This window comes from Eschrichtius robustus, chromosome 11 (genome assembly GCF_028021215.1).
Source record: "Eschrichtius robustus isolate mEscRob2 chromosome 11, mEscRob2.pri, whole genome shotgun sequence".
Taxonomy (NCBI): domain Eukaryota; kingdom Metazoa; phylum Chordata; class Mammalia; order Artiodactyla; family Eschrichtiidae; genus Eschrichtius; species Eschrichtius robustus.
Window position 1 is genome coordinate 60608148 of NC_090834.1, and position 23090 is coordinate 60631237.

Consider the following 23090-nt stretch of genomic DNA (forward strand, 5'->3'; position numbering starts at 1 on the left):
TAATCTTACTGTGTAAGAATTATGTACAGATGACTGTCACCTGCCCCAGAGACTGTAAGTAGGGATTCTTGACTATCTTATTACTCACCTTTGTTTTCTACTCTCCAACTCTTGCCTAATACCTGTCTGGTGAGACTAATGCTTTTACAAATGTTTGCAAGAGATATTTTACCTGTGATACAACTCTGCTCTATAAGCATTTGACATACACTTACTATATGCCAGTCACTGATGAGCACTATCTGGGCACTGGAAATACAGAAAAGAATGAGGTACAGTCTAGGTCTTCAGGGAATCAGAGTCCAGTGAAGCAGACAAATAATTCAACACAATACAGTGAAATGGTACAACAAAAAAATTATGCCTAAGAATGGCATAAAAGAGAGAGTTATTAATTACCTGGGATGGAGTGAGAGCAGGGTTGCAAAAGCCTTCCTATGGCATATATATTTTGAAGGATAAATAAGAATTTGCCAGAAGGCAAGATGGACACATGGCCACATAGATGATCCCAAACAGAAATTATTTCCTTGAGTGATTCTATTTAGCTCTGGAATGGAATAATCATATCTACTCTTTTGAGCAAAAGATTTAAAATTTTACTATGCCAGATTAGTTCAGAGAAAACTTATAAAGGAGGTAATAAGGTACATTCCCGGAGTTCCTCTCCTCTCCCTACATCTCTAGTGAAGGCCTAGCCTACCTATTCCAGCATTTCTGTGTTATTCCTCCCATTCAAACCCCTCTCATCCTATGTCTCATAGCCACATCACCTTGCTAGATGGCTCCAATCTGATGAACTAATCTATGCTATGGTATTACTAGGAGAAAATGATGGCCAACCTGTATCACATGTTTGCATTTTACCAAGAAAATTCAACACTGAACCAAAAAATAAAAATAATGTGAGAGTTGTACCATCTGGTGGGAGGTATATTTTGGAGCAAGTAGGAAACTTCAACATTACTCTATAAAGGCAGCTGCTTACAAGTCAGCTTGGTTTGTATTTTACCTAGAATAATACTGAAATTCATTTGCATTCCCAGAACTCACACAAACTGTCAGTGGTGCAAGTTACCCAAAAGTAAACTGTACAGTATGTTAAAATGCTGGGATGAATAACATTTACTTTGGGTCAAGAGGAATGGATATAGAGCTGAAAGAGACAGCATTACTATGTCAAATACGTGACTTGTTTCGCATGATTCCATTGGAGAAACAAGTACAAACTTAAAGGAAAAGATTTCCTGATCAACATAAGAAAGAACTTTATAACTTTCAATAGTAAGAGCAGTTCAATGATATCTGCCTTGGGAAGTACTAAGCTCCATGTCATTAGAGGTGTTCAAACTGAGGCTGGATCTATACTTTAAGGTCCAAACATTCCAAAATTTAAAATTAGCTTAATATATATACTTTTTAAAAAACAGGCTATGCATCCATTTTGTCAGCAATAACAGTCAAATTTAAAGACACTGGCGACGTGCCCAAGTTATCTGATGTACAAATGACAACTACTTGTTGCTGGGGAGAACTTCTTAACATGCCCTCTAAACTCTGTTTTGGTGAGAGAAAAGGCCCAGGGAAGAAACTCACACTTGCAGCACTCAAGCACACAACAAGGACACCTAAATAGTTTCTGACAATCTAAAATCTTTTTGGTAAACCTCAGTATGGCTGAAACCGTCATTATCTCTTCCATTCATTTGATCAGCAGACTTTACTGAGCACCAACTCTGTGCAAAGCACTTGAGACAGGTTGATGAAAAGATAATTTTGACCCACAGAAGCATCCAGTCACTGAAGTTCACCACAACATACCACAAAAGGGCTATAAGAGAGCAGTAATTATACAACTAAACTCTTCAAGTGTTTTCTTTTAAAAGTTTCATAGTTTTATCTCTTACATTTAGGTATCTAAACCAGTTTGACTTAATTTTTGTACATGGTGTGAAGTTGGAGTCCAACTTCATTCTTTAGCATGTGGATATCCAGTAGTCTCAGCACCATATGTGAAGAGACTCTTCTTCCCTCCACTGAATGGTCTTGGCACCATTACTGACAATCAACTGACCACAGATGTATGGGTTTATTTCTGGACTCTCAATTCTATTCCACTGATTGATATATCTTCCCTTATTTCAGAACCATACTATTGATTTCTGTAGCTTTGCGGTAAGTTTTGAAATCAGGAAGTGTGAGTCCTCCACCTTTGTTCTTTTTCAGGATTGTTTTAGCTATTTGGGATCCTTTGCAATTCCATATGTGAATTTCAGGGTCAGCTTATTCATTTCTGTGAAAAAAGAGATTGGAATTTAAATAGGTATTGTAATGAATGTGTAAAAAACAAATTGGGAAGTACTGCCATATTAACAATATTAAGTCTTCTAATCCATGAGCACAGAAAATCTTTTCATTTCTTAAAGTCTTCTTTAATTTCTTTCAACGTTTTGTAGTTTTTCGTGTACATGTCTTGCACCTCCTTGGTTAAATTTATTCATAACTATTCTGGGTTTTTGTTTTTGTTTTTTTTGTTTTTTGAATTTTTGTATTTTAATTAATTTATTTTTTATACAGCAGATTCTTATTAGTTATCTATTTTATACACATCAGTGTATACATGTCAATCCCAATTGCCCAATTCATCACACCACCACCCCCACCCCGCCGCCGCTTTCCCCCCTTGGTGTCCATATGTTTGTTCTCTACATCTGTGTCTCAATTTCTGCCCTGCAAACCGGTTCATCTGTACCATTTTTCTAGGTTCCACATATATGTGTTAATATACAATATTTGTTTTTCTCTTTCTGGCTTACTTCACTCTGTATGACAGTCTCTAGATCCATCCACATCTCTACAAATGACCCAATTTCATTCCTTTTTATGGCTGAGTAATATTCCACTGTATATATGTACCACATCTTCTTTATCCATTCGTCTGTCGATGGGCATTTAGGTTGATTCCTAATTTAGGTTGATGGGTTTTTGTTTTTTTGATGCTACTGTAAATGAAATTACCTCCCTAATTACAGTTTCACATTGTTCACTGCTAATATACAAAAATGCAACTGATTTTTGTGTGGTGATCTTGTATCCTGCAACTTTGCTAAATTTGTTTATTAGCTCTAATAGTTTTTTCATGAATTCCTTAGGATCTTCTACGAATAATGCCATATCATCTGTGAATAGAGATGTGAAAGGAAGAATACTTCTTCCTTTGCAATCTGGATGCTTTTTCTTTTCTCCCATTTTTACTGAGATATGTTTGACATATAACATTGTGTAAGTTTAAGGTGTACAATGTGTTGAGATTTGATACACATATATTGTGAAATGATTCCATGGTAAGGATAGTTAACACCTCCATCACCTCACATAATTACCATTTATTTTTTGTGGTGAGAACATTTAAGATCTACTCTCTTAGCAACTTTCAAATACATAATACAGTATTGTTGACTATAATCACCATGTTGTACATTAGATGCCCAGAACTTACTCATCTTACAACTGGAAGTTTGTACCCTGTGACCAACATCTCCCCATTTCCCCCACCCTCTGGCAACCACCATTATACTCTCTGTTTTTATGAGTTTGGCTTTTTAAGATTCCATTTATAAGTGACATACAATATCTGTCTTTCTCTCTTACTTCACTTAGCACAATGCCCTCAAGGTCCATCCATGTTGTTGAAAATGGCAGGATTTTCTTCTTTCTCATGGCTGAATTATATATAAACATACACACACATACACACACACACACACACACACACACACACACACACCCATATCTATCTCACATTTTCTTTATCAATTCATCCACGTATGGACACTTAAAGATTGTTTCCATATCTTGGCTATTGTGAATAATGCTGCAATGAACGTGGGAGTGCAGATATCTCTTTGAGATCCTGATTTCATTTCTTTGGATACATACCCAGAAGTGGGATTGCTGGATCATATGGTAGTTCTATTTTCAATTTTTTGAGGACCCTCCATACTGTTTTCCACAGTGGCTGCACCAGTTTACATTCCTACTAACAGTGCACAACGGTTCCTTCCCTTTCTCTACATCTTTGCCAACACTCATCATCTCATATTCTTGAGGACAGCCATTCTAACAGGTGTGAGGTGATATCTCATTGTGGTTTTGATTTACATTTCACTGATAATTAGTGATGCTGAGCAACTTGCCATGTAACTGTTGGCCATCTGTATGTCTTCTTTGGAAAACGTTCAGTTCCTCTGCCAATTTTTAACTGGATTGCTTGGAATGTTTGCTTTTGAATTGTATGAGTTCCTTATATATTTTGGATATTAACCCCTTATCAAATAGAAAATTTGCAAATATTTCCTCCCATTCCATAGGTTGCCTTTTCATTCTGTTGATTTTCTTTTGCTGTGCAGAAGCTTTTTAGTCTTATGTAGTCCCACTTACTTATTTTTGCTTTTGTTGCTTAGTGTCATCTCCAAAATACTGTTGTGAGACCAATGTCAAAGAGCTTTCCCCTTATGTCTTTTTTTTCCTAATTTTTATTTTTGGCTGTGTTGGGTCTTCATTGCTATGCGTGGGCTTTCTCTAGTTGCGGTGAGCGGGGGCTACTCTTTGTTGGGGTGCGCGGGCTTCTCATTGCAGTGGCTTCTCTTGTTGTGGAGCGTGGGCTCTAGGAGCGCGGGCTTCAGTAGTTGCAGCATGCGGGCCCAGCAGTTGTGGCTCGCAGGCTCTAGAGCGCAGGCTCAGTAGTTGTGGCGCATGGGCTTAGTTGCTCCACAGCATGTGGGATCTTCCCAGACCAGGGCTCAAACCCGTGTCCCCTGCATTGGCAGGCAGATTCTTAACCACTGTGCCACCAGGGAAGTCCCATCATCTTTCATTCTATTAATGTGGTGTATCACATTTACCGATTTACCTATGTTGAACCATCCTTGCAACCCAAGGATAATACCACTTGGTCATGGTGTATGAGCCTTTCAATGTGCTGTTGAATTCAGTTTGCTAATATTCTATTTGGAATATTTGCATCTATATTAATCAGGGATATTGACCTCTAGTTTTCTTTTCTTGTGGTGTCCTTATTTGGCTTTGGTATCAGGGTAATGCTGGATTCATAAAGTGAGTTTAGGAGTGTTCTCCCCCCTACAATTTTTTGGAAGAGTTAGAGAAGGACCAGCATTAAATCCTCTTTAAATGTTTGGTAGAATTCACCAGGGAAACCATCTGGTCTTGGGCTTTTCTTTGTTGGAAGGTATTTTATTACCGATTCAATTTCATTACTAATTTCAATTTCATTACTCAATACTCAATTTCATTACTCTGTTCAGATCTTCTATTTCTTCATGATTCAATCTTGGTTGGTTATATGTTTCTAGGAATTTATCCATTTCTTTTAGGTTATCCAATTTGTTGGCATATAATTGTTCACAGTAGTCTCTTGGGATTCTTTGTACTTCTGTGGTATCACCTGTGATGTCTCCTCTTGCATTTCTGATTTTATTTTTTTGAGCCTTTTTCCTTAGTTAGCCCAGCTAAAAGTTTGGTAATTTTATCTTTTAAAAAAATCAGCTCTCAGTCTCATTGATCTTTTCTATTTTTTTTTCTGGTTTCCATTTATTTCTGCTCTGGACTTTGTTATTTCCTTCCTTCTGCAAACTTGGCCTTAATTTGCTCTTCTTTTTCTAGTTCCTTGAGGTATAAAGTTAGGTTGTTTACTTGAGATCTTTCTTTTTTCTTAACATAGGTGTTTATCACTATATATTATGCTTCCCTCTCAGAACTGCTTTTGCTGCATCCCATGAGTTTGGTATGTTGTGTTTCCATTTTTGCTTCTTTCAAGATATTTTTTATTTCCCTTTTGATTTCTTCTTTGACTAACTGGTTGACTAATTGCTGATTAATGCCCCTATATTTGTGAATTTTCCAGTTTTCCTCCTGTTATTCATTTCTAGTTTCACACCATTCTGCTCAGAAAAGATACTTTGTATGATTTCAATCTTCTTAAATTTGCTGACTTGTTTTGTGACTTGTAAGATCTATCCTAGAGAATGTTCCATAGGCACTTGAGAAGAATGTGTATTCTGCTGCTGTTGGATGGAATGTTCTGTATATGTCTGTTTGGTCCATTTGGTCTAAAATATAGTTCAGTTCCAACATTTCCTTACTGATTTCCTGTCTGGATGATCTATTCATTGTTGATTTAAGTAAGCTGCTGGAGTCCTCTACTAATATTGTATTGTTGTCTATTTCTCCCTTCAGATCTGTTAGTATTTGCTTAATATATTTAGGTGCTCCAATTCTGGGTGCATATATATTTACAACTGTTTTATCTTCTTGATAAGTCGACCTCTTTTTCATTATATAATGCCCTTCTTTGTCTGTTGTTACCATTTTTGGCTTAAAGTCCATTTTCTCTGATATAAAATGAGCTACTCCCACTCTCTTTTCCCACTTCAGTTTTCATTTGTATGGAATGTCTTTTCCCACCCTTTCACTTTGAGCCTATGTGTATCAGTAAAGTTGAAGTGAGTCACTAGTAGGCAGCATATAGTTGAGTCTTGTTTTTTTATTCATCCAGCCACTCTATGGCCTTTTTTTTTATTAGTCGTCAATTTTATACACATCAGTGAATACATGTCAATCCCAACAGCCCAATTCATCACACAGACAACCCCCCACCGTTTTCCCCCCTTGGTATCCATACGTTTGTTCTCTACATCTGTGTCTCAATTTCTGCCCTGCAAACCAGTTCATCTGTACGATTTTTCTAGGTTCCACATATATGCGTCAATATACGATATTTGTTTTTCTCTTTCTAACTTACTTCACTCTGTATGACAGTCTCTAGATCCATCCACGTCTCTACAAATGACCCAATTTCGTTCCTTTTTATGGCTGAGTAATATTCCATTGTATATATGTACCACAACTTCTTTATCCATTCGTCTGTCGATGGGCATTTAGGTTACTTCCATGACCTGGCTATTGTAAATAGTGCTGCAATGAACATTGGGGTGCATGTGTCTTTTTGAATTATAGTTTTCTCTGGGTATATGCCCAGTAGTGGGATTGCTGGATCATATGGTAATTCAATTTTTCATTTTTTAAGGAACCTCCATACTGTTCTCCAAGGTGGCTGTATCAATTTACATTCCCACCAACAATGCAAGACGGTTCCCTTTTCTTCACACCCTCTCCAGCATTTGTTGTTTGTACATTTTCTGATGATGCCCATTCAAACTGGTGTGAGGTGATACCTCATTGTAATTTTGATTTGCATTTCTCTAATAATTAGTGATGTTGAGCAGCTTTTTATGTGCTTCTTGGCCATCTGTATGTCTTCTTTGGAGAAATGTCTACTTAGGTCTTCTGCCCATTTTTGGATTGGGTTGCTTGTTTCTTTAATATTGAGCTGCATGAGCTGTTTATATACATTGGAGATTAATCATTTGTCCGTTGATTCGTTTGCAAATATTTTCTCCCATTCTGAGGGCTGTCTTTTCGTCTTGTTTACAGTTTCCTTTGCTGTGCAAAAGCTTTGAAGTTTCATTAGGTCCCATTTGTTTATTTTTGGTTTCATTTCCATTACTCTAGGAGGTGGATGAAAAAAGATCTTGCTGTGATGTATATGTCAAAGAGTGTTCTTCCTATGTTTTCCTCTAAGAGTTTTATAGTGTCCGGTCTTACATTTAGGTCTCGAATCTATTTTGAGTTTATTTTTGTGTGTGGTGTTAGGGAATGTTCTAATTTCATTCTTTTACATGTAGCTGTCCAGTTTTCCCAGCACCACTTATTGAAGAGACTGCCTTTCCTGCATTGTATATCCTTGCCTCCTTTGTCATAGATTAGTTGACCATAGGTGCGTGGGTTTATCTCTGGGCTTTCTATCTTGTTCCATTGATCTATATTTCTGTTTTTGTGCCAGTACCATATTGTCTTGATTACTGTAGTTTTGAAGTATACTCTGAAGTCAGGGAGCCTGATTCCTCCAGCTCCGTTTTTTTCCCTCAAGACTACTTTGGCTATTCGGGGTCTTTTGTGTTTCCATACAAATTTTGAGATTTTTTGTTCTAGTTCCGTAAAAAATGCCACTGGTAATTTGATAGGAATTGCACTGAATCTCTAGATTGCTTTGGGTAGTACAGTCATTTTCACAATATTGATTCTTCCAACCCAAGAACATGGTATATCTCTCCACCTGTTGGTATCATCTTTAATTTCTTTCATCAGTGTCTTATAGTTTTCTGCATACAGATCTTTTGTCTCCCTAGGTAGGTTTATTCCTAGGTATTTTATTCTTTTTGTTGCAGTGGTAAATGGGAGTGTTTCCTTAATTTCTCTTTCAGATTTTTCATCATTCGTGTATAGGAATGCAAGAGATTTCTGTGCATTAATTTTGTATCCTGCTACTTTACCAAATTCATTGATTAGCTCTAGTAGTTTTCTGGTGGCATCTTTAGGATTCTCTATGTATAGTATCATGTCATCTGCAAACAGTGACAGTTTTACTTCTTCTTTTCCAATTTGGATTCCTTTTATTTCTTTTTCTTCTCTGATTGCCGTGGTTAGGACTTCCCAAACTATGTTGAATAATAGTGGTGAGAGTGGACATCCTTGTCTTGTTCCTGATCTTAGAGCAAATGCTTTCAGTTTTTCACCACTGAGAATGATGTTTGCTGTGGGTTTGTCATATATGGTATTTATTATGTTGAGGTAGGTTCCCTCTATGCCCACTTTCTGGAGAGTTTTTATCATAAATGGGTGTTGAATTTTGTCAAAAGCTTTTTCTGCATCTATTGAGATGATCATATGGTTTTTCTTCTTCAATTTGTTAATATGGTGTATCACATTGATTGATTTACGTATATTGAAGAATCCTTGAATCCCTGGGATAAATCCCACTTGATCATGGTGTATGATCCTTTTAATGTGTTGTTGGATTCTGTTTGCTAGTATTTTGTTGAGGATTTTTGCATCTATATTCATCAGTGATATTGGTCTGTAGTTTTCTTTTTTTGTAGTCTCTTTGTCTGGTTTTGGTATCAGGGTGATGGTGGCCTCATAGAATGAGTTTGGGAGTGTTCCTTCCTCCACAATTTTTTGGAAGAGTTTGAGAAGGATGGGTGTTAGCTCTTCTCTAAATGTTTGATAGAATTCACCTGTGAAGCCATCTGGTCCTGGACTTTTGTTTGTTGACAGATTTTTAATCACCGTTTCAATTTCATTACTTGTGACTAGTCTGTTCATATTTCCTATTTCTTCCTGGTTCAGTCTTGGAAGGTTATACCTTTCTAAGAATTTGTCCATTTCTGCCAGGTTGTCCATTTTGTTGGCATAGAGTTGCTTGTAGTAGTCTCTTAGGATGCTTTGTATTTCTGCAGTGTCTGTTGTAACTTCTCCCTTTTCATTTCTAATTTTATTGATTTGAGTCCTCTCCCTCTTTTTCTTGATGAATCTGGCTAATGGTTTATCAATTTTGTTTATTTTCTCAATGAACCAGCTTTTAGTTGTATTGATCCTTGCTATTGTTTTTTTGTTTCTATTTCATTTATTTCTGCTCTGATCTTTATGATTTCTTTCCTTCTGCTAACTTCGGGTTTTGTTTGTTCTTCTATCTCTAGTTCCTTTAGGTGTAAGGTCAGATTGTATATTTGAGATTTTTCTTGCTTCTTGAGCCTATACAAGTAGGCTTGTATAGCTATAAACTTCCCTCTTAGAACTGCTTTTGCTGCATCCCATAGGTTTTAGATCGTGGTGTTTTCATTGTCATTTGTCTCTAAGTATTTTTTGATTTCCTCTTTGATTTCTTCATTGATCTCTTGGTTATTTAGTAACGTACTGTTTAGCCTCCATGTGTTTCTGTTTTTTACGTTTTTTTCCCTGTAATTCATTTCTAATCTCATAGCTTGTGGTCAGAAAAGATACTTGATATGATTTCAATTTTCTTAAATTTACTGTGGCTTGATTTGTGACCCAAGATGTGATCTATCCTGCAGAATGTTCCGTGTGTACTTGAGAAGGAAGTGTAATCTGCTGTTTTGGGATGGAATGTCCTATAAATATCAATTAAATCTATCTGGTCTATTGTGTCATTTAAAGCTTCTGTTTCCTTATTTATTTTCATTTTGGATGATCTGTCCATTGGTGTAAGTGAGGTGTTAAAGTCCCCCACTATTATTGTGTTACTGTCGATTTCCTCTTTTAGAGCTGTTAGCAGTTACCTTATGTATTGAGGTGCTCCTATGTTGGGTGCATATATATTTATAACTGTTATATCTTCTTGGATTGATCCCTTGATCATTATGTAGTGTCCTCCCTGGTCTCTTGTAACATTCTTTATTTTAAAGTCTATTTTATCTGATATGAGTATTGCTACTCCAGCTTTCTTTTGATTTCCATTTGCATGGAATATCTTTTTCCATCCCCTCACTTTCAGTCCATATGTGTCCCTAGGTCTGAAGTGGGTCTCTTGTAGACAGCATATATATGGGTCTTGTTTTTGTATCCATTCAGCAAGCCTGTGTCTTTTGGTTGGAACATTTAATCCATTCACGTTTAAGGTAATTATCGATATGTATGTTCCTATGACCATTTTCTTAATTGTTTTGGGTTTGTTTTTGTAGGTCCTTTTCTTCTCTTGTGTTTCCCACTTAGAGAAGTTCCTTTAGCATTTGTTGCAGAGCTGATTTTGTGGTGCTGAATTCTCTTAGCTTTTGCTTGTCTGTGAAGCTTTTGATTTCTCCATGGAATCTGAATGAGATCCTTGCTGGGTAGAGTAATCTTGGTTGTAGGTTCTTCCCTTTTATCACTTTAAGTATATCATGCCACTCCCTCTGGCTTCTAGAGTTTCTGCTGAGATATCAGCCGTTAACCTTATGTGAGTTCCCTTGTATGTTATTTGTCGTTTTTCCCTTGCTGCTTTCAATAATTTTTCTTTGTCTTTAATTTTTGCCAGTTTGATTACTATGTGTCTCGGCATGTTTCTCCTTGGGTTTATCCTGTATGGGACTCTCTGTGCTTCCTGGACTTGGGTGGCTATTTCCTTTCCCATGTTAGGGAAGTTTTTGACTATAATCTCTTCAAATATTTTCTCGGGTCCTTTCTCTCTTCTGTCTTCATTTCTTTTCATTCTTTTTTCTTTATTCTGTTCTACAGCAGTGAATTCCACCATTCTGTCTTCCAGGTCACTTATCCGTTCTTCTGCCTCAGTTATTCTGCTATTGATTCCTTCTAGTGTAGTTTTCATTTCAGTTATTGTATTGTTCATCTCTGTTTGTTTGTTATTTAATTCTTCTAGGTCTTTTTTAAACATTTCTTGCATCTTCTCGATCTTTGCCTCCATTCTTTTTCCGAGATCCTGGATCATCTTGACTATCATTATTCTGAATTCTTTTCCTGGAAGGTTGCCTATCTCCACTTCATTTAGTTTTTTTTTCTGGAGTTTTATCTTGTTCCTTCATCTGGTACATAGCCCTCTGCCTTTTCATCTTGTCTATTTTTCTGTGAATGTGGTTTTTGTTCCACAGGCTGCAGGATTGTAGTCCTTCTTGCTTCTGCTGTCTGCCCTCTGGTGGATGAGGCTATCTAAGAGGCTTGTGCAAGTCCACTCTATGCCTTTTGATTGGAGAATTTAATCCATTTACATTTAGAGTGATTATTGATAGGTAAGGATTTACTAATGTCATCTTAGTCATTGTTTTCTAGCTGTTTTGTAGTTCTCTTGTTCCTTTATCCCTCTCTTGTGGCCTTCCTTTGTGAATTGATGATTTTCTATAGAGGTATGCTTTGGTTCCCTTTTTATTTTATGTGAATCCACTGTAGGTTTTTGCTTTGTGACTATCATGAGGTTTACATAAAACATCTTATAGATATAAGAGTCTATTTTACGCTTGATAACAACTTAACTTCGATCGCATACAAAACTTTACCCTTTTACTCTCCTCCATTTTGTTTCTAATGTCACAAAACATCCATTTTGTTTCTAATGTCACAAAACATTTCAATGTCACAAAACACTTGATGTCTTTTTATATTGTGTATTCATTAACAAATTAGTTTAGCTATAGTTATTTTTAATACTCTTGTCCTTTTAACATTTATACTAGAGTTAAGTGGTTAACATATCACCATGTTAACATTATTAAAGTATTCTTAATTTGACTATATACTTACCTTTACCAGAGTGTTGTATATTTTCATATGTTTTCATGTTACTAATTAGTATAATTTTGTTTCAGCCTGAAGAACTCCTTTCAGCATTTCTTGTAAGGCAGGTCTAGTGGTGGTGAACTCCCTCAGCTTTTGTGTGTCTGGGAAAGTCTTTACCTCTCCTTCATATATGAAGTGCAACTTTACTAGACAGAGTATTTTGGTTGGCAGTTTTTTTTTTTCCTTTCAGTGCTCTGAATATATCATCCTACTCTTCTGGACTGTATCGTTTCTGTTGAGAATTCTACTGATAGCCTTATGTGAGTTCCCTTGTAAGTTATAATCCTTTTCTCTTGCTGCTTTTAAGATGCTCACTTTGTCTTTTATATTTGACAGTTTTATCATAATGTGTCTGTTGAGCCATACCCTGTAGGCCTGCAAGCCCTGTACTTGCCCAGCCTCAAGACGGAAGAAAGAGCCCAGAGTCAGCAACAGAGACATCAATAGTTTAATGGGATTAAACAGGGATCTCACATGTCTGAAGCAAGGTCCTGGAGTGACACCCCACTGGGTGCAGCAGACAGTGGGCAAGACATGGCAGTGGTCTTCACTACGAGGGGGAGAGGAAGGTTACCAGTTATAGGGGGAATTGATGTCAGGTTGGCTCATCAGTTACCAGGGAAACGAGCAGAGGAGCATGCCACTTACTGCCCCTTTGATAAGCTATCATGGTGGAGATGTTCTGATCTAAAGATTAGAACAATCACTAGATGGGGAGGGGGGAGGGGGTACAAGTATATAGGCATTTACTGATTAGGCTCTATGATTAAGAGAGAAGGTCGGTTATGTGAGTAGGGTGTAGGTGAAGCAGGGACTGGTTGAGCAGGGGATGTACAGAGAGCAAGAGAACAGCCATCTTGGGTGGCCTGATAATACAGTGTCTTGGAGAGAATGGCTTTAAGTTGAGTTTGTTTGGTGACCTATGAGCTTCACAAACTTAGATATCCAAATCTCTCCCCAGATTTGGGAAGTTCTCAGCTCTTATTAATTAATTAATTTAGTTTTACATCTTTATTGGAGTATAATTGCTTTACAGTGTTGTGTTAGTTTCTACTGTACAACAAGGTGAATCGGCTATACGTATACATATATCCCCATATCTTGTAGCTCATTGAGCTTCCTTAAAACAGCTAATTTGAAGTCTTTGTTGGATAAATCACAGATCTCCATGTTTTTTGGGATCCAATACTGGAAGACTGTTGTGATCTTTTGATGCTGTCATGTTTCCTTGATTTTTCATGTTCCTTGACGTTTTGCATTGCTGTCCTCACATTTGAAGTAGCAGTCACCTCCTCTGAACTTTACTAACTGCCTTCAGGAGAGAAAAACCTTCCAACAGCTCTGGTAGGGATGCTGGGATTTTCTCAGATCTTCTATGGATACATCAGCTCCTTGCTTTCTCCCTCTGTGGCAAAATTCTCAAGTTTGTATGCCTTCTCTTGATCCCCCAACACACCAGGCCGAAAGCTGACAGCCTCCATTTTGTTTTCCCAAGGGTGGCAATAAAGCTCATTTGTGGTCTCTCCCTTGCCCACGGATTCTAGCTGGCTTTCTACACATGCTTACTGGCCATCTGCCAAAACTCGCTCACTGCCACTGGGAGCATGCACAAGGAACTGGCCACAGGGTGGAAGCATGTGTGAATAAGGCATGTGGAGCGATGGGAGTGCCCATGGGCCAGTTGGGAGGATCCACAGGTGAGGCTTCCCCAGTGACTTGTGGGTGGAGACTGTAATGTAGTTAGTAAGATCCTCATCCCTTTAATGCCCTCTGAGAGTCCTATCTGCTGCTTTCCCAGACTCTTCCTTCCCCTAGGTCATGTAGATCATGATTCAATACTCTGGTTGAGGCAGGAGAGAAATGGGCTTCTTATACAGTTGGAGAAGCCAGGTGTTCACTCACATGCTCTTACTTTCTCCCACAGGGGCAATCACCAGCCAGGAAAATCTCTCTTGAACCTGAGTTCTGCTGCCTTGGGGTAGGGGTGATGCAGGTTAAGTCAAAGTGTTTCTCTTACCCTCTCTAATGCATCAAAGCTTGTACTTTTTTTCCTCCAATGGTGTGCTGGAATATAGATTCATAAAGGATATTGGTCTGTAGTTTTCTTTTCTTGTGATGTCTGCATATAGCTTTGGTATCAGGGTAATACTGGCTTCAAAGAATGAATGAGTCGGGCAGTGTTCACTCCTCTTCTAATTTTTGAAAGAGTCTGAGAAACATTCATGTTGATCCTTTTTTAAATGCTTGGTAGTAACACTAGTGAAGCCATCTGGTCCTGGGCTTTTCTTTGCCAGATGTTTTTTGATTACTGGTTCAACCTTTTCACTTGTTATAGGTCTATTCAGATTTTCAATTTCTTCTTGAATCAGTTAGGTATTTTGTTTCTAGCTAGGTATACAGTATTATTCAAGTCTTCTATAGCCTTTGTTTATCTTTCATCTGTATAGTCTACCCATCATTGAAAGTGGGTGTTAAAGTCTCCAACTATTAATATTGTCTATTATTTCCCTTAATTCTTTCAGTTTTTGCTTCACATAATTTATGGACCCATAATTAGGTGTACATGTGTTTACAGCTGTTATATCTTCTTGCGGATTGACCCTTTTATAATTATACAATGCCTCTCTTTGTCTCTTGTAATAATTTTTGTCCTGAAGTCTATGTTGTCTGATATTGTATAGCTATTCTAGTTCTCTTTTGGTCACTGTTTACATCTTTCACTTTCAACCTACCTCTGTCTCTGGATCTAAAGTGAGTCTCATCATATATTTCGACTATACTGTTTTAAATCCATTCTGCCAATCTCTGCCTTTTAATTGGAGAGTTTAATTCATTTACATTTAATGTAATTACTGATAAGGAAGGACTTCTGCAATTTTTCTATTTATTTTCTGTATGTCTTATACCTTTTTTGTTCCACAATGTCTCCATTAATGCCTTCTTTTGTGTTAGATATCTCCTACTGTACCATTTTGATTTCCTTCTTATTTCTTTAACTATGTATGTTTTAGTTATTTTCTTAGTGGTTGCCCTGGGGAATTACAATTAACATCTTAATTGAAAACAATATATTTCAAATTAATACCAACTCAATTTCAATAGCATACATAAACTTCGTTCCTATATAACTATATTCCCCCAATGTTGTTATTGTCACATGAAGAGTCACAAAAATCATGAATGTGAAAATATCGTGTAAACCATCAACATAATATATAGATATTATTATTGTAGTATTTGGTCAGGTTAAGATGCTTCAATGCTGGCTGAGAATCATCAGCAGTAAACTTGATAATGTTCCTAAGATTTAAGAGCTCAAACAATACTTTTGCTAAAAAATAGAGGAAGTAACTACTCCTCCCACCTTTGTGCACAGCCATTTCTATATTCCCAAACCCTCATACAGTGCCTAGCACACAGTGGATATATCCAATAAATTTCTTATAAGTGAATAAAAATATATACAGAAATGCCTATGATATCCTTAAGGAAAGGAAAGAAAACGTCATCATTTATTAGGAATCTATTATCTGTCAGGCATTGTGTGTTTTAAATATACTGTATCTCATTTAATCCATATAGAAACCCTATAAATCAGCATCCTCAATTTACAGACAAAGAACTGAAGGAAGTGATTTTTCCAGGTCACACAGCTGAAGCCAAAGTTTAAACCTGTATCTCCAAGACTCTAAGGCCTGTGCTCTTTCTACCACAGCATACTGATCTTACATTCTACTCTACTCTGCCATAGAATAGACCCAGCACGTCTAGAGAAGTTCTCTCTTCCAAACACATAATGAAGTCATAAACAAGAGACAGCAGCATTGTCTGAAAGGCAACTAGCTTAAAATTTCCACTGCCAAGGGACCAGATGGTTTCTGGGATTTCTAGTTAAGCTAAAAATACCCACAACCACAATGCATCTGACTTACAAGCAAAGAAAAGGAGGAGCAGCCAGTATAAACATGCAGCTGGAAAGCTAGAAGATTTAATGCTTATAAAACACTGCTTAAAGGGTTTTCAAATGGTATTACATGATATAAAACATTAGATAGCTCATGTTATTAATTGCTCACTCATCACTCTCTCTGTCTCTCACATGCCCATACCACATTAGTTTTTTAATCAAACTCTCAGGGGTCTGGCAGAGCTGAGTTCCACCAAGAAGCTGAAGGTCTGAGAGGATCCTCCTCCCAGCCCCTAGCCTGGGTGTGTGAGGCCTCCCACCCCCACACACGTACTTGAATAAAAGCAGCAGCTTCCTTAGGCCTAGCTGTAGCTGCCATGCACCCAGAAATGGGTAAGATTTTGTTACGATCCTTCCGTTGTATATTTATTGTTGGGTTATCTGCCTTGTGTATACTAGCGTTCTTTCTTTCTTTTTTTTTTTAACTAACTAACTAACTTATTTATTTATTTATTTATTTATTTATTTATTTGTGGCTGCATTGGGTCTTCATTGCGGTGCACGGGCTTCTCATTGCGGTGGCTTCTCTTGTTGCGGAGCACAGGCTCTAGGTGGGCGGGCTTCGGTAGTTGTGGCACATGGGCTCCAGTACTTGTGGCTCACGGGCTCTAGAGCACAGGCTCAGTAGTTGTGGCGCACAGGCTTAGTTGCTCCGCGGCATGTGGGATCTTCCCGGACCAGGGCTCGAACCCGTGTCCGCTGCATTGGCCGGCGGATTCTTAACCACTGCGCCACCAGGGAAGTCCCTCTTTCTTTTTTTAAAGTGTAAAATTTAATGGTTTTTAGTATATTCACAGAGTTATTTAACCATCACCACAATTTTAAAACATTTTCATCACCTATTAAAGAAACCTCATACCCTTTAGCTATTACTCCTAAACCCCGCCTTCTCCTCCAGCCCTAAGCAACCACTGATCTAATTTCTGTCTCTACATGTTTGCCTATTCTGGACATGCACTAGTATTTGTTTGCTGATGGATAGGAACATTGTTTCCACAGCTGTATTTCAAAAGGCCTAGAGTAATGCAAAAGGATTTGAGTCCCCTCAAACAACAGGATAACTGGACAGCTTCTTACCCACCTCTGTACAACCTTGTGTTTTTTTAGAACAAGACAGGGTATAAATTCTTTAAACAAACAGAAGGAAGGAAGCTTTCTGTTGTAAAGGTAGATCATTTCAAGACAAAGAGCTAAGCACAGAGCCTTCTGTCACAGGGTTCTGACAATGGTTTGCTAGAAAGAGCACAGGTTTGGAGTCAAGAGAGACCTGAGTTCCAATTCCATCTCTGTCACTCTACTCAGGTGAGAAGTTCTGGGGCGAGTTACTTAACCTCTTTGAACTGCATTTTCCTTAGCTGAAAAATGAGAATGTTATAAATCTTATAGGATTAATGTAAGAACTAAAGGAAACGAGGTCTGTAAAGTACTGAACATGGCAGGAAGCCCTGGGAAAAAGCTAGTTCCCTGATGCTACCCTTCACCATCCTGCCAGACCCCTCTGAAAACCACCAGTATATTCCTATTTTAGTATGGCAGAGAGATTACTGACACCTCTAAAACCTGCTCCTTAAATTCCACATCACTTCTGCTTAAGCTATCTTCCTTTTCCATCTGTACTCCATACTCTTAACAAGATTTGTCCTCTTAACCAGCTCATCCACTTGATTCGTTTCTATTCTTTTATCCCTCCCCCAACACACACACACACACGCACACACACGACCTGCCCCAGGCCATCATCAAGCCTTGTGATTTCTTTTAAATCACTACCTCATTTTTCTCTCATAGTCTCCTATCCCTCATGGTTAATGTTTGGACTATTCCCCACACATAACTTGCTAAGTCTAATCCTGAGATTTTTACAGAACTCACTAACTGCCCTTACCCTTTCCTTTTCATGCCCTGGTCACATTTCCTCCACCTTTTAAAACCCTGCTCTAAGCCACTTCTAGACACTTCAGTTTTAGAGGTGAAAAGAATCTTAAGAAATCATTCAGGGAAATCCCCTGCCCAGCAATAGGTAGGGCATAACAACTTGCATTTTACATAAATGATACAGAAGGAGGTCAACTGATTTTACTCAAGCTCACACCACTACTTCCCTAAAACTCCCTAGACCGGTTTCTCCACCCTCACCTCTCTGGTTTGCCTCCTTTCATCAATTCTAAAGCTAGTCCTCCAGGGCTTCCCTGGTGGTGCAGTGGTTAAGAATCCGCCTGCCAATGCAGGAGACACAGGTTCAAGCCCTGGTCCAGTAAGATCCCACATGCCGCGGAGCAACTAAGCCTGTGCGCCACAACTACTGAGCCTGCGCTCTAGAGCCCACGAGCCACAATTACTGAAGCCCGCGTGCCTAGAGCCCACGCTCCGCAACAGGAGAAGCCACCGCGATGAGAAGTCCATGCACCACAAGGAAGAGTAGCCCCCACTCGCTGCACCTAGAGAAAGCCCGTGCACAGCAACGAAGACCCAACACAGCCAAAAATAAAATAAATTAATTAAAAAATAATAAAGCTAGTCCTCCAGTATCACATCATTTATGTGTCTGGTATCTGTCTGCTGAAAGCATCTATATTTTCATTCGTTCATTTTAAAAAAGAGGAACAAGTCTGCATATTTTAATTCACTCCAACACTGGCTGGGCATGCAGTTAATACGACTGAGTCTGCAGTCAGTCTCTGTCTCTATCTCTCCTTACACACACACCTTAGAGGAAGCACAGACACTTCAGGTCTCTTTTGCTGCACCCCACTCTGAACCACAGACTCAGGCTTAAAGTATTTGGACATTAGAAAACAAAATAATGTAGTTAATTTCTACTTAATTAAGGCTTAATTATTACTCAGTGTAACACAGATTTTTCTTTTACAGAATCTATAAAAAGGATCCTCATAAGCTACTGCTAATGTATTAAAGAGCTAAAGGCAACTTTATAGTATAAAAGCTTTATCAGTGTGGTTATTAGACTCCCCCTAAATCCCATATTAATCCTATGGAATCTATTCTAAACAACAGCCACCAGCCAATCTGTTTCCTCCACAGCTCCCAGAGTCCTCCCTCCTAGAGACTGCAAGTTTGACAATTCTGACAAAGCCCCCTTTAACCTACCCAAGGGCACAAGACCTATCTCATTAAACATTCCACAAGTATTTATTGAGCCTCTACTATGTGCCAGGCACTGTGCTAAGTACTGTGAATACAATGGTAAACAAGATTTTTGTCCCTGCTTGCAAAGGATTTAAAGCCTAGTGGGAAAATGGGCAGAGGCAGCATAGGGATCTATAAGAAAGTCATGGGGGACAAAAGGGTATAGTGGAAAGAGCCAAGAAATCTCAGTTCTAACTCATCGTCCTACTACTCTAGCAGTCTAAGATTTGGCAAGCCATGGTCTCTCCCTGAGCTTTAGTCTTCTCACCCATAAAACAAAGGAATTAGATAAAACAATATTTAAGATCCTTTTCAGTTCTAAGAGTTCTAAAAGAAGATAACAACAAAATAGCAGCAGCTATACTCACTGAAGGCTTATCATATGCCGGTAATCTCACCATTTACTTAAGATACAGTTTTGTACAGAATGGCAGTACTGGCATTACTGCATCACTTTCTTTTTTTCATTTTTTAAACTGGAAGGAGGATAGATGGTTTGATTATATTTCTTTTTATGGTTATACCCTATTCCCAAGAAGTATTTTAAGTGACTTACAGTAAAAATACATAAAGAATGAGCGTTAATAAAGACCACATTAAGTAATAAATATGAGAAGAGTATACCAAAAATTATTTTTTTTAATTATATGCCATGTTGGAAGGCCATGATGACTGAATTGAAAACTCTGTCTTAATTCTAAACTTCCTGACAGCCAAAGCAAAGAGGAAAACACAACTGAACGTGTAGCTCTTAGAAAAGACACTAGCTCAACAGAGAAAGTTTTTCCAGACTGAGCTTTTAGAATAACTTGCAACCACGTTTTTTGTTTGATTCTTCTAGTGGTGAAGAGGGCATGAGGAATGAAGGGAAATAAATTTAAACAAATAAACAAACCAGTTTTTCAGATATTTAAAATAAAAGCCTAACTTTATAATTATATATCTTATGGTTCAAGTTAATTCTTTTCAATTCACATATATTTTATAATTAACTTAGAAATGACCTTGGGTTAACTATTACTCTATGTGCCTATTTGGAAAAAGTTTCATTTTAAAAGGGCTATAGAACTTTATTAATAGTGCTGCAAAACATTCTTTGCTTTGAATGTTTCAAATGAAAATAGACTGAGCTACTGGCAAGACTCGGCCAGAATCTATTGATGGATTCCTTCCAAAATAACCATCCTATCAGGACTACTCACTCTTAACTCCATGCTTTTGGGCTTAAGAAAGAAAAGTTTATAAAGTAGATAAGTAAAATAAATGCAGATTAATTTGATTTAAATACAGATGTAAAAAACTTTAAAGCTTTTACAGATGAACTCTCTTTAGGAAACAAACTTGCAGAGAAAAACCTATTTTTCTGTTATTGCTTAACAGACAGAAAAAAAATGCATTTGAAAAATCCCAAAACTGTTAACAGTGCTAATTCTTTTTTTCTTGTGGTAAAATATATATAACATGAAAGTTACCATTTTAACCATTTTAAGTTTACAGGCACATCGCTATGCAACCATCACCACGCTAATTCTTTTTTTAATATATCCATATGCCTCATCTCATTGTCAGCACTAACAACTTCATATTGTTTTCCTAAATATCATTTAGAATTGAAACTTAATATTTTCTTAACTAAGAAGTAAAACATGTTGACTAAATAAGAGATGCAATTCACAGTATTACCATAATAGATTTTCCAACCTAAAGTTTCCATGACATCAGCAAACTATTTCCTAAAAAGATAACCCTACCAACCAAATCCAATTAATTTTTTAAAAAACTGTACTAATAACTGAACTCAGCCCACAACCTTGGATATTTGGAAAAAGTAAATGCTGAAATCCATAAATGTATAATACTGATTGCAACATTTCTTAACAATAACATGTTAAGTAAATATTTTCCTATAAATTAATCCCATTGTGACTCAACGATACATACTAAGGGCAAGGATGGGCCAAGGAGCAGGAAAAGAAGATATACTACACATATTCCAGAGCCACACATAATCAAAAGCACACCCCTCTGTATAGACTTTACATTTTGCCCTTTAGAGAAGAATTTTCTAAGTTCCTTGGTAGGCATTTCTAAGTAACAACATATTAACCTTCTACCCACTTTAAAAGAATGAATTACAGGGGTAGAGACTGGAATTGGTAATAAGTAGTTCACCTATCCAGTGTCCACTCCAATTAATTGGGGCAATTTGGCCTTGGCATCATATTTGGGTTTTAATAAAATTTTCCTTTTTCCCAAGTAATTTCAAATGAAGAGATATTAATTAACTAATCACAGACTGCATAAAGCAACATTTATTTGTTTCAGGGGATATTTATTGTGACTTGATTGGAATTCATATGATCTTTTTCTCTTTTCAGTAGATCCCTCTAATAATCATTAAGATACACCCACTATAAATGGGGAAAAATCCACGTACACATTCAGAAGCTGACGATTCTTAGTCAAGCAATCTTGAATTTTTTAACTTTACAAGGCATCTATAGTTCAAGCTCACATGCAAAGAGCAAGAGTTTCATCATCACCATAAACGGTTAAGTACAATGGCTTACATCTTACGTATTGGGTTCTCATTTCATCAGTCAAGCTACAGTGGCTACAATCCAGTGGCCATTCAACAAATGTCAAATGAGTGAATAAACAGTTTAGGAAAGGGCCTTCCTGGAAGGAGTTACCATCACCCAGAGAAGGGGAGGCATTTAAGAGAAGGAGAGGTTTAGTGAATTTTACTCACAGAAATAACAGGAAATACTCAATATTCTGTAATAACCTATATGGGAAAAGAATCTGAAAAAGAATGAATATATGTATATGTATAACTGAATCACTTTGCTGTACACCTGAAACTAACACAACATTGTAAATCAACTATACTCCAATAAAATTAAAAAAAAAAAAAGAAAGAACAGGAAAATCAGAACATATACCAAAAGGATTCAGATATAAAAACAACAGGGATCACAATAGCATGAACTTTATAACATTCTTAAACTTGGTAGATTTTTTTGGTCATATTTATTAGTGAGTAGCAATAAAAAGCCTTAAGATATAAAGGGTCCAGGTATATGTCCATAGGAACAGCAAGAGAGATACACTTCATAGTGCTGTGGGAAGGAGGAGAAGAACCCTAGAAATAAGGGTGAGCAATGCCAGCTTTAAATCAAAAAAGACAACAAAATGGGGTAAAGACTGTGTCTTTTTATATTAAAAGAGAGGGCATGGCACACAGTACCTACTGTCTGTTGAATAAATGATTCCTTCCAGCCTTCCTCCCTTCTTTCATTTCTTCTTCCCTTCCTTTCCCTCCTGCTATCTATCTACCTACCTACCTACCTATCTATCCATCCATCTATCCATCCTTCTTTCCTTCCTTCCACCAAGCCCTTCATTATTCTTCCATCACCCAACATTCATCCAATTCCTCCTTCCTTTCCTCCCCAGGGCCTGCAAAGTCTAAAGGAACAAGAAATGCCTTGACAAAGGTCTTAAAAACTTTTTAGTTTGCCCTCTTGAAACCTATCAATATATATTTTAGTTCCAGGCATTGTAAATAAATCAACTCTGGCCTCAAGTTCCTATTAAGAGAAAAAAGTCCACAAAGAAAATCCATGGATATTGTCTTCAATATCAATGGTTGTTGAAGAAGGCTTTGTTGTTTCCTCCCAGAAAAGAAAGTTCAACTCTGCAGCAGAGCAATTAGTACAATCTTATCCTGAGGATACCCGAAATGGGTAAAATTTACTTTTCTTTAAAA

At 37.4% G+C, this 23090-nt stretch overlaps 1 protein-coding gene across 1 annotated transcript in view; it reads right to left on the bottom strand.

The window, feature by feature from the left end:
* The window catches only part of RNF169 (ring finger protein 169), an 87418-nt gene that overhangs the window by 3670 nt on the left and 60658 nt on the right, over positions 1-23090 (bottom strand). The gene's annotated exons all lie outside the window — the stretch shown is intronic.